The 10,317-nt window shown below is 38.0% G+C and overlaps 1 protein-coding gene across 1 annotated transcript in view; it reads right to left on the bottom strand.

The window, feature by feature from the left end:
• ART3 (ADP-ribosyltransferase 3 (inactive)) overlaps positions 1 to 10,317 on the bottom strand; it is a 121,315-nt gene that overhangs the window by 82,439 nt on the left and 28,559 nt on the right. The window lies entirely within an intron of this gene.

Raw genomic sequence — 10,317 nt, 5'->3', positions numbered from 1 at the left:
GTGGTGTAGATTGCAGATGCGGCTCGGATCCCATGTTGCTGTGGCTCTGGCGTAGGCTGGCAGCTACAGCTCCGATTGGACCCCTAGCCTGGGAATCTCCATATGCCTCGGGAAGTGGCCCTAGAAAAGGCAAAAAGACAAAAAGACAAAAAAAAAAAAAAAAAAAAAAAAAAAGAAAAAGAAAAAGAAGAGAAATGGAGTGTGTATGTGTGTGTGTGTGTGTGTGTGTGTGTGTGTACAAACAACTGGGTCAGTTTGCTGTGCTGCAGAAACTGGAACAAAATGTAAATCAACTATACTTTAAAAATGTAAAAAAAAAGAAAATATTTATAGAATTACCAAAAAATCAGTATTTATTTGAAAAAAAAAACAATTAAATGCATCTTTTATCAAAGTAGCACAGCAAAGTATGCTGGGCCCATAAATGCATCTTTTGTTTCTCCTCATTGGTATCAAAGAGCCAACCATAAAGCAGATCAGAGAATGGACAGAAAAGTAAATTGCAGAGAAAGGTGCCTGGAACTAACATGCCCTCCTACTGACTAGCTTTTGACTGGTGCCTACAAGCAATAATGAGAAGTCAAAATGTTATCTATGGGATGTGCGTGTGTGTGTGTGTGTGTGTGTGTGTGTGTACACAAATACATATATATGTGTGTACATAATATAATGTATTTAGTCTATGATAATACATAGTATAAATATTAATATGCATATATTTATAAATAAAATTTATTATAACATATTTATAATAAATACAAATTATATAAATTTATAATAAATCTATAAATTTCTACATAGAAATGGGACTTCTATATGAATTCCCTGGATAGTTTTAAAACCTGAATCTTTGACTATTTACAGTGATTTTTTTTGTTTTGTCTTTTAGGGCCATGCCTGTGGCATATAGAAGGTCACAGGCTAGGGGTTGATTTGGACCTGCAGGTGCCGGCCAACACCACAGCCACTGCAATGTGGGATCTGAGTCGTGTCTGCAACTTACACCACAGATCACAGCAACACAGGATCCTTAACCCACTGAGCCAGGCCAGGGACTGAACCCGTGTCCTCATGGATACCAGTCATGTTCATTACCGATGAGCCACAATGGGAACTCCCTACAGTGATTTTTTTTTTTTTAGAGTATCTTTAAAAATAAAAATTCGGTAAGAGCTATATGATAAATTTGCTTTCTTTTAAAAAAGTAAAGTTGTATAGACCAATACATCATTAATGAGAAACAACATAATACTTAAATTTCCTCATGGTAAAATAAATGCATGAAAGAATTAACATACCTGAGTCAACATCCACACCACCTCAGAACCTTTGCACATAATTATTTCCCTAGCCCATTCCTTCACTAAGCTAATGCCACCTGTCATTTAGATCTCAGTTTTTTCCCCTTTTTATAACCACATCTGTGGCATACAGAGGTTCCCAGGATAGGGGCTAAATCGGCGCTGCAGCTGCCAGCCTACTATACAGCCACCAGCCTACCATACAGCCACAGCACTCCAGGTCCGAGCTGCATCTGAAACCGATATTGCAACTTGTGACAACACTGGATCCTTAACCCACTGAGTGAGGCCAGGGATCAAATCTGCATCCTCATGGATACTGGGTTCTTAACCCCTTGAGCCATAACTTGAACTCTGAGGTCTCAGCTTAAATGATGTTTTCTCCAAGAGGTCATGTTTGAAACCACCCTTTCACTCTCCACTAGATTGGGTGTCCTCTTTGTTTTCATAAGACTTTAATTTTTCATAACACTATTTATGGCAAGTAAATAAGTATTCCCGTGCTTAATTATTGCTCTCGTACAAGTGTAAGCTCAATAAGAAAGCTACTATAGTCCTAGCCCACAGAACAATGCCTGGTAGATATCAGACTCTCAATAAATATTAACAATAGAATGTCTGAATGGCAACAGAAAGTAAAGGAAAGGGAACACACAGCAGAGAAATGCCATGAAAGAATGCACAATGGTAGGTAAGTATAAGGTGAATTCTAAAAATAATCATTAGATTGGTTTGGTTGGAATAAGGATGAAGGACATCAAATGCCTAGCAAAACAACCTTGAATTTCACTCTCTATAAGGATTCATTAAATGTTCACAAATAAGAGAATAACCCTATCCAAGTTATTCCAACTTACTCTAAATTATTCTGGGAATGGCTTAAAAGGTTGACTGAAACTGGGAAAGCTTGGGGAAGGGAGTATGTTGCTATAGCTCAGGTCTGTATTTCCCAAATGCAAATCATTCTCATACTATCACAATTATTTTTTTTACCATGTTTCTGATCAATCTCCATTATCCTTTGCAAGTTCTGTTTACCACCTTTATATGGCTTTTATTTGTATGAAAAGCTGATTTTCACTACTGTATATGTGAAATCAGCATCACTTGCTACAGAAATAAATGTAACAATAAAAGGAAATAAAATAAAAAATACTAAATTCCAGCTAGAAACCATTACATGCCAAAACTTCTAAGCCTCAGCCTGCTCTGTATTTGTTCAAAGGTAGATAAACATATTTGGCGAGATTTTGTTTGGTTTGGTCACACCCGCAGATGTGGAAGTTCCTGGGCCAGAGATCAAACCCATGCCGCAATTGCAACCTGGGCCATAGCTGTGGCAATCCCAGATCCTTAACCCACTGCACCACAGGGGATCTTCCAAATATTTGAAAGCAATACTTAATTTCAAATTGAGACTCCCCATGATTTAATCAGAAGGACTGAAGTTAAAAAGAGAATAATCAATTGATATTAAATATTGCTATCAGTGGGCCCCTTGGTATTATTCCACACTTTGGGAAATACTGACTGGTCTGAAAAATGATAAAGGCAGTTAAGTTAAACAGAATTACCATATAACCTAGCAATTCCACTCCTAGACATATACCCAAAAGAAGTGAAAATAATTGCTCAGACAAAATCTTATTCATACAGCATCATTCACAATCACCAAAGAGTAGAAACACCCAAATGTTCATCAATGGAGTATTATTCAGCCACAAAAATGAATGAAACACTGATACATGTTAAAACATGAATGAACCCTGAAAACATACTCAGTAAATAAAGCCAGACACAAAAGGCAACATATTATGATTCCATTTATATGAGATATTCAGAATAGGCAAATTCATAGAAACAGAAAGCAGATTAAAGGTTGTCAGGGCCTCGGCAGGGAGGAGGTAATGAGGAGTGACTGCTTAACAGATACAGTTTCTGCTTGGGGTGACAACAGAGTTCTGGAATTAGATAACAGTGATGACCACACAGCACTGTGAATGTACTTAATGCCACTGAATTTCATACTTTTAAATGGTTAAAATGGTAACTTTCGTGTTATGTGTACTTTACCACCAAAATAATGACTAAAATAAGGTGGTAATGGTGAAAACAAATATAAAATTATATTGCAAAATAAGAATAAGACTTAGTGATAGATTGTATGTGAAGGCTAAGGCTGAGGAATGGCATCAAAGAAAATGCCAGGAATTTGAATCTGAAATAAAGCCAGTGAAGAGCATCGAGAAAAGCTGAGGTTTTGAGGTTTAAAAGAATGGTACTGCCAAGTTTCCTGGTGGCACACTGGCTTGAGGATCCAGTGTTGCTACTGCTCCAGCTTGGGGCGCCACCATGGCTTGGGTTCAATCCTTGGCCCAGGAACGCCACATGCTGCAGGTGCAGCAATAAATAAATAAATAAATAAATAAATAAATAAATAAAAGAGTAGTACTGCCACTAACAGGAATAGGTAGATCAGAGAAGAGTGTGGTATAGCAAAGAAACTGCAGGTTGGGTTTTAAATACATAGAACCTAAGGTGCCAAATGTCCACAGTGATTTAGAAGTTTAGAACTGTTTCTCCTTTCAAACAGATGAAGGAGTTTTGGATACGACTGATAGAAAAGGACAGATTACATTTAATTACTTTTGGCTATTGAGTATAGTACTTAATATACCAATACAGAATTAATATACCTCTTCAGTTGTCTGCCAAAGATTTCCAGACCCAAAAAATATAAATCTTTAAGATGTAGTCAATGCATTCTGTGGATTATAAATAACAGTACACACTCACACACAATTGTTCTATTGAGGGGGGTGGCAAGATAATGTTAGTTGCTTCTTCTTGCCTTGTCTACAAATTTTATTTGAGATTGAGATCTTATGTACATTGCTACTACAGTTTCACTTAAGGGCCAAAGAAGGATAACTACACTTGCTCGAAGTCCTGAACTAGAAATGCAGATGTAGCTGCTTGGTGATACTCAATAAACTATGAGTATACTAGAAATGCTCTGAGGTAAATTAGACTTTACATGATTTCCCACAAATCATGATTTAGCATTCTTCCATAAATTGTTCACAAAAACAGTTAATAAGAGCCTGAAAAAAACTTATCAATGATCTAAAATATGGAAAAATATGCATTAATGAACTCACCATACTGAACTACTTGCTTAAGATTCCTCATCTTGGAGTTCCAATTGTGGCACATCAGAAATCAACCTGACTCACATCCATGAGGATGCGGATTCGATCCCTGGACTTCCTCAGTGGATCAAGGATCTGACATTGCCATGAACTGTGGTGTGGGTCACAGACGGGGCTTGGATCCCACGTTGCTGTGGAATAGGCTACTACAGCTGCAGCTCTGATTCAACCCCTGATCCAGAAACTTCCATATTACACAGGTACAGCCACAGAAAGAAAAACAAACAAAAACTAGATCTTTTCTAAAGCTTCTAATTTAAAATGGAACAAAATAGTCATAAAATTTGTATTTACTTTATTTAAATCTCTGACTTACAGGAGAGTAGGGAACATGTGCCACAGTTACCAAAACACATTTACTTTTACAGGGCCCTCACCATAGCTATCACACATATATTAACTACAGTATCAGTATCTTGTATATAGTTATCTCATATATATATGTATATATGTGTGTATATATGTATGTGTGTATATATGTATATATACATACATATATAAACCTATACACATATAGATATTTTATAGTTCTCTCCTCCCCCAAATGATTAAGTCTGTCACATTTGTAAAAGGCCTCCCAAATGCATAAATTCAGAAACATAGCACTCTATTTCAAGGTATGTTCTCTGTCATCTATAGCAGTTCCCCCAAAAAAGGACCAGATCTGCACCTACCTCTACCTTTACCATGACCCTGGGTCTCTCTTCAATAAAGCCATATACCTATGGCCTACCTGCCCTGGTTTCTTCATACTCCAAGTTGTCACAAGATTCTGAAAATAAAAACCACCTTAACTGCCTTTAATGTGCATGTCACTCCAACAACAAATGTTATCTCTATCTACACACACATTCACACACACATATTACATTCAGTAAGAAGATAACGGGGGAGTTCCTGTTGTGGCTCAGTGGTAATGACCCCTACCAGCATCCATGAGGATGCAGGTTCAACCCCTGACCTCACTTGGTGGGTTAAGGATCCAGCGTTGCCATGAGCTGCGGTGCAGGTCTCAGACATAGCTCAGATCCAGGTTGCTGTGGCTGTAGTGTAGGCCAGCAGCCCCAATTTGTTCCCTAGGCTGGGAATTTCCATATGCCACACATGTGCCCTAAAAAGCAAAAAAAAAAAAAAAAAAAAAAAAAAAAAAAAAAAAAAAGAAGAAGAAGAAGCAGCAAAAATCTTGTCATTTATACTCAGTATCTTGTCATTTATACTCAGTATCTGTCCAACAGGCATTACCTGAAAGTACAATTCATATCACATTAAATTTTTTTAGTTCATCCCTTTCACTCCTATCTCTAGGAATAATGCTTAGTTCAGGCCCCAATTAGTTCTTATCTATAGGAACCTCCATGAGCTCCCTGCCTCAGTCTTCTACCCTCCAACAGTGGTCCAAAGTAACCTTTGACAAAAACTCTCCACGACCAACGTTTAGTTTGTTATGAACCCTCTTTTTCAGTAGATTTACATGTTCATCTCTCTCCTGTTTTAGCAAGAGTCCTGCTAATAAGTTAATTCAACAAGAATCCCCCACCCTTCATATCTGATTACTCCAGTGACATCTGATCACTCTAGCTTGCCTCCAAATCCTATTAGGTCAGTTTAGCAAAAATTACCCTACCCCCTTAATAATTTCCCATTCACTTATTACCCTGCCACCGCTCCCCCTCCTCCCGTTCACACACACACTCACCTTGGCTATAAACCTTAATTTTCCATGCAGTTTTCAGAAATAAGCCCAGCTCTATACTGAGGTCTCTTTTCCCCCCTATTATACAAGTTCCTAAACAAAAGCTTTTTTTACTACTTTAATTGTTGTTCAGCTCTGGTTTTCTCTGACATCTTCTAAAATGTTAATCTGATACTACTCGCCTTTTAAAATTTTTCAATACCTTCTCATTGCCTTCAGAATAAAATCCACATTGCTTAGCCTCTCTCTGAATGCTGTTTCTGTCACCACCTTGAATTCTCTACTCCAGTCATATTCTATTATTTGCCATTTCCATGCTATTTTTTATCCGAAATGTCCTTCTCCTTTATCCAGGTGTCTATTACCTATGCATCTTTCAAGATTCTACCCCAGAGTTACCAAGCATATCCTTTCCTGAGGTGTCCCAGACATATACACTGTAGAATAGATCACTCTCCCCTTATTCAACAAACTCTTCCTCTCCTCTGCTTACAATGTCTTTCTCAGAAGATTCCAAAACTCTTTACAACAATCGTGAGATCTCTTTGACAGTCTCTGGGCTTCCATGGCTGGTTGTTAGCCAAAGGCTATCTTATGATACTTGCTTTTTCAGGACTAAGGCCATGTCAGCTACTTGTACTCCTGCAGCACCCATGGTTATAAGCGGCTTGGCAGGTGCTCAACACTCACAAGCAAAATGGGACTCCTGGTGCCTAGAGCATCAGGGACAAAACGGTTTTCACCAGATCATGCATGAACTGGTCTTCTGTGGGGAGCCGAGAAAATGCAGGGACTCAAAAAAAAGGACCTTGCCTGATGGCAGAAAAACTTGAAGGCAGGTTCTTAACCAAGAAAGGGAGCTCACCTGAACGGTACAAGCCGAAGGTGGGCTTCTGGTCAGGAAAAAAGCTCACCTGAACGGTGCATGCGGAAGGTGGGCTTCTGGTCAGGATAAAAAGCCTACCTGTACAGTACAAGCCGAGGGCAGGCCTCAGGTTACACAACTCTCATTTTGATGTTGATGGGGAAGAACTGGGGCTTTCCTGGGAAAACAATTTCCATGTTTGTGCTGGAGAACATGGATTGTTTCTCGGGTGACCTAGTCTTTCCTGTTTTATTTGTTATTCAGTTTTCCTCAGTCTTTCCTGATTACTTATTTATTATTCTTATTTTTCATTCTTATTTTCCTGTGGTGATTCGTGATTTAACAAAGTTACAACAATATAATAAGAATTTCATCCTGAAGGACTTTCCCCTATTTTAATCCAACTTAGTTAAAACATAGTGTTTATTAACTAGTTATATAGTAAACTTTAGTTAGGATTTTAATGAGGTCCATAGAAGTTAGCCATATCTTATCCAAAAAACCTAGCTGTGAGTTTTGTCTTTGATTTTAAAAGCTTTTTAGTGATAGCTAGTTTAATTAAGTTGGTTTATATTTACTTACACTGTCTCCCTGCCATAACGCTTTGAAGATAAGCACCAGTCTACAAAGTTTGTAAATGCCAAATTCTTGCGCTTTATGGCCTCTTCAAAGTACTCACTAAGCTTAGTTAAGACAGAGATCTTAAAACAGGATGCATAGCTGCTATACCATGTAATAGTTAACCAATGTACTTTTAACACTGTAACCTAATCTGTAGTGAAAAACTGTCTATATAATCAACCACTGTTGTCAATAAAGTTTGAGCAGTCCAGTGCCCTGAAAGAAGGGACAAAGAGGCTGTCTCCTTGTTATACATTTGCCGACGCCGGTCCCTCTCCAATCGGGAAGTGCACGCTCCTGGCCGCTGGAGCTGGCCTCCGACAATAGTCTTCTAGTTGTAAAGTAAGGGATCTTCACATCTGTGTAACTGGCATGTGTTGTGTTAATTTAACTCATTAAATTTTCATCAAATTATTTTGTCATTACTGTTCTGTATTTACTCTGCATTAAAGGTTCTAATAAATACAATCAGTGAATATCATACACATGCTTAGTGATCACAGTCTTAAGTGTTCACTGTATAACAACTACTAAAGGACTGAATGAGCACAGATTATACTATGCTATAACATGCTATACGATACTGTATTATAAAACAGCAGTTCTCAAACTGTGACACTCTCTCCTCCCTGCTACCCTCTAAAGAGTCCGAGATACTTTCATAAAATCTATAAAGTGACAACTATTTAATAGTAACATTAAGATGTTGTCTTTTTTATTCTCATCATCTCACCAATTTCCTAAAGCTACATGGCATGTAATACTGCAGCAAATTAAATGCAGAAGGAGATAACAAGAATCTAGCCATCGTCTACCAAGCCAGACATTAAAGAGACTTCCAGAAATGTAAAACAATGCTACTCTTTCCACTAAATTGTTTTTATTTGGTAAATATAGATATTTTCATAAATATCTTTATGTTAATATGTAATGGGTTTATCACTAGGTTCCAGTAATAGCTTCTTTCTGGATGCCCTCAATATCCTTTATTCGTTCCTTTACTCTTGCCCACATCCTTAAATTTTTTTCAGAAGTCCAGATGAATATATATACCCCCCTTCCTTCCAAGTCCCTGTCTGATACACTACTCCTCTTGATCCTGACGAGGCAGATTCAGCAACAGAGCCTGCTTATTCCTGAGGGACAAGTGATGTCACTAACTTAAGATGACCAGGTGCCTTGACCTGTTGATTGATGTCATAGATTTTTGTCAATAGAGGCTAATCCAAAAGCAACTCACAGAGGCAGTCTAGTAGAATGGTTAGACTCTACAGTGGTCATTAAAACCAAACATGGTAAAATTTTTAAAACAGCACAGCACAAAATAAAGCATACAGTAAATATTAATTTTAATACACTATTTTTTATAAAATAAAGTCTAATACTAAGCAGTTTGCACAGATATTTAATATGGAAACCAAAGATCCTCCAGACTCTTTGTCTTAAGAAACATTCATAACTTGAGAGCCCCCTGTATTGGCATATTTCAATACATCTTTTTTTTTTTTTTTTTGGCTGCACCCACAACATGTGAAAGCTCCTAGACCAGGGATCAAACCCACACTACGGCAGCCACCCATGCTGCTGCAGTGACAATACCAGATCCTTAATCCACTGCACCACACGGGAACTCTGTCAATACCTCTTAATCCACAGTCTTCCTGCCCTACTGGGGCCATGAAGAAAGAAAATGAGACAGAGAGTGAAAGAAAGAAAAAGTGAGAGGAAAAAAAGAGAGAGAGGAAATCAAGAGAGTTGAAGAAAAAAAAAGAAAGTGAAAAAAGAAAAAGACACACACAGAGAGAAAGAGATATATACAGGGGCAGGAAAGAAAGGAAAAAAAGGAAATCAATTCCCACCTCTTACTCTGCTCTGCCTATCCTTTCATTTTATCTTCTACCATTCCATCTATTCAATGTCATTCACTAGCCATAATCTTGCCACTGAGTCCCCTTCAGTGCTTTGATCTCTGGATTAACAACGTCCTTTACTGAACAGCATGCTGATCTAATTCATCAATTGCTCTGTTAAGCCAAAATATTGCTACAATTTAATAGAGATTCTTAGAAATGTCCCAATTTATAAGATATGAAATCACTCAGAAAAGCAGTGACATAATTACGCCACATTTCTTTGGCTCCTCTCTAAAAGAGGAACCAGAGATCTAAAACTTGCTCTCACTCTTCCTCTGAAATGAGAAGTTTATGGTCAATTAACTTGTTAATAGACCACAGGTTTGTAGATTCGGATTAATCATTTTAGTTGGTGATACATATATTGTCCTCTCTGATCCATGCATGCACATATTCACATGTTTGTAAAAAGTGTAATACATGGAGTTCCTATTGTGGCTCAGCAGTAATGAACCTAGCTAATATTCATGATGACCTGGGTTCAATCCCTGGCCTAGCTCTGACATTGCTGTGAGGGTGAGGCTCAGATCCAGCACTGCTGTGGCTGTGGTGTAGGGTGGCAGCCACAGCTCAGATTCAATCCCTAGCCTGGGAACTTCCCCATGCCCATGGGTGCAGTCCTAAAAAAATAGAAAAAAAAAAAGGGAAAAAAAGTGTAGTACATTGACCTTCTGGCCATCCACTTTGATAAATTCTGTTCTTTCTAAAACTT

The sequence above is a fragment of the Sus scrofa genome, chromosome 8 (genome assembly GCF_054392235.1).
Source record: "Sus scrofa isolate SSC_HxYL_T2T_F1_AM1 chromosome 8, Sscrofa_HxYL_maternal_Yorkshire_Landrace_v2.0, whole genome shotgun sequence".
In the NCBI taxonomy this organism is placed as follows: Eukaryota; Metazoa; Chordata; class Mammalia; order Artiodactyla; family Suidae; genus Sus; species Sus scrofa.
This window is presented reverse-complemented; position numbering and strand designations above follow the sequence as displayed.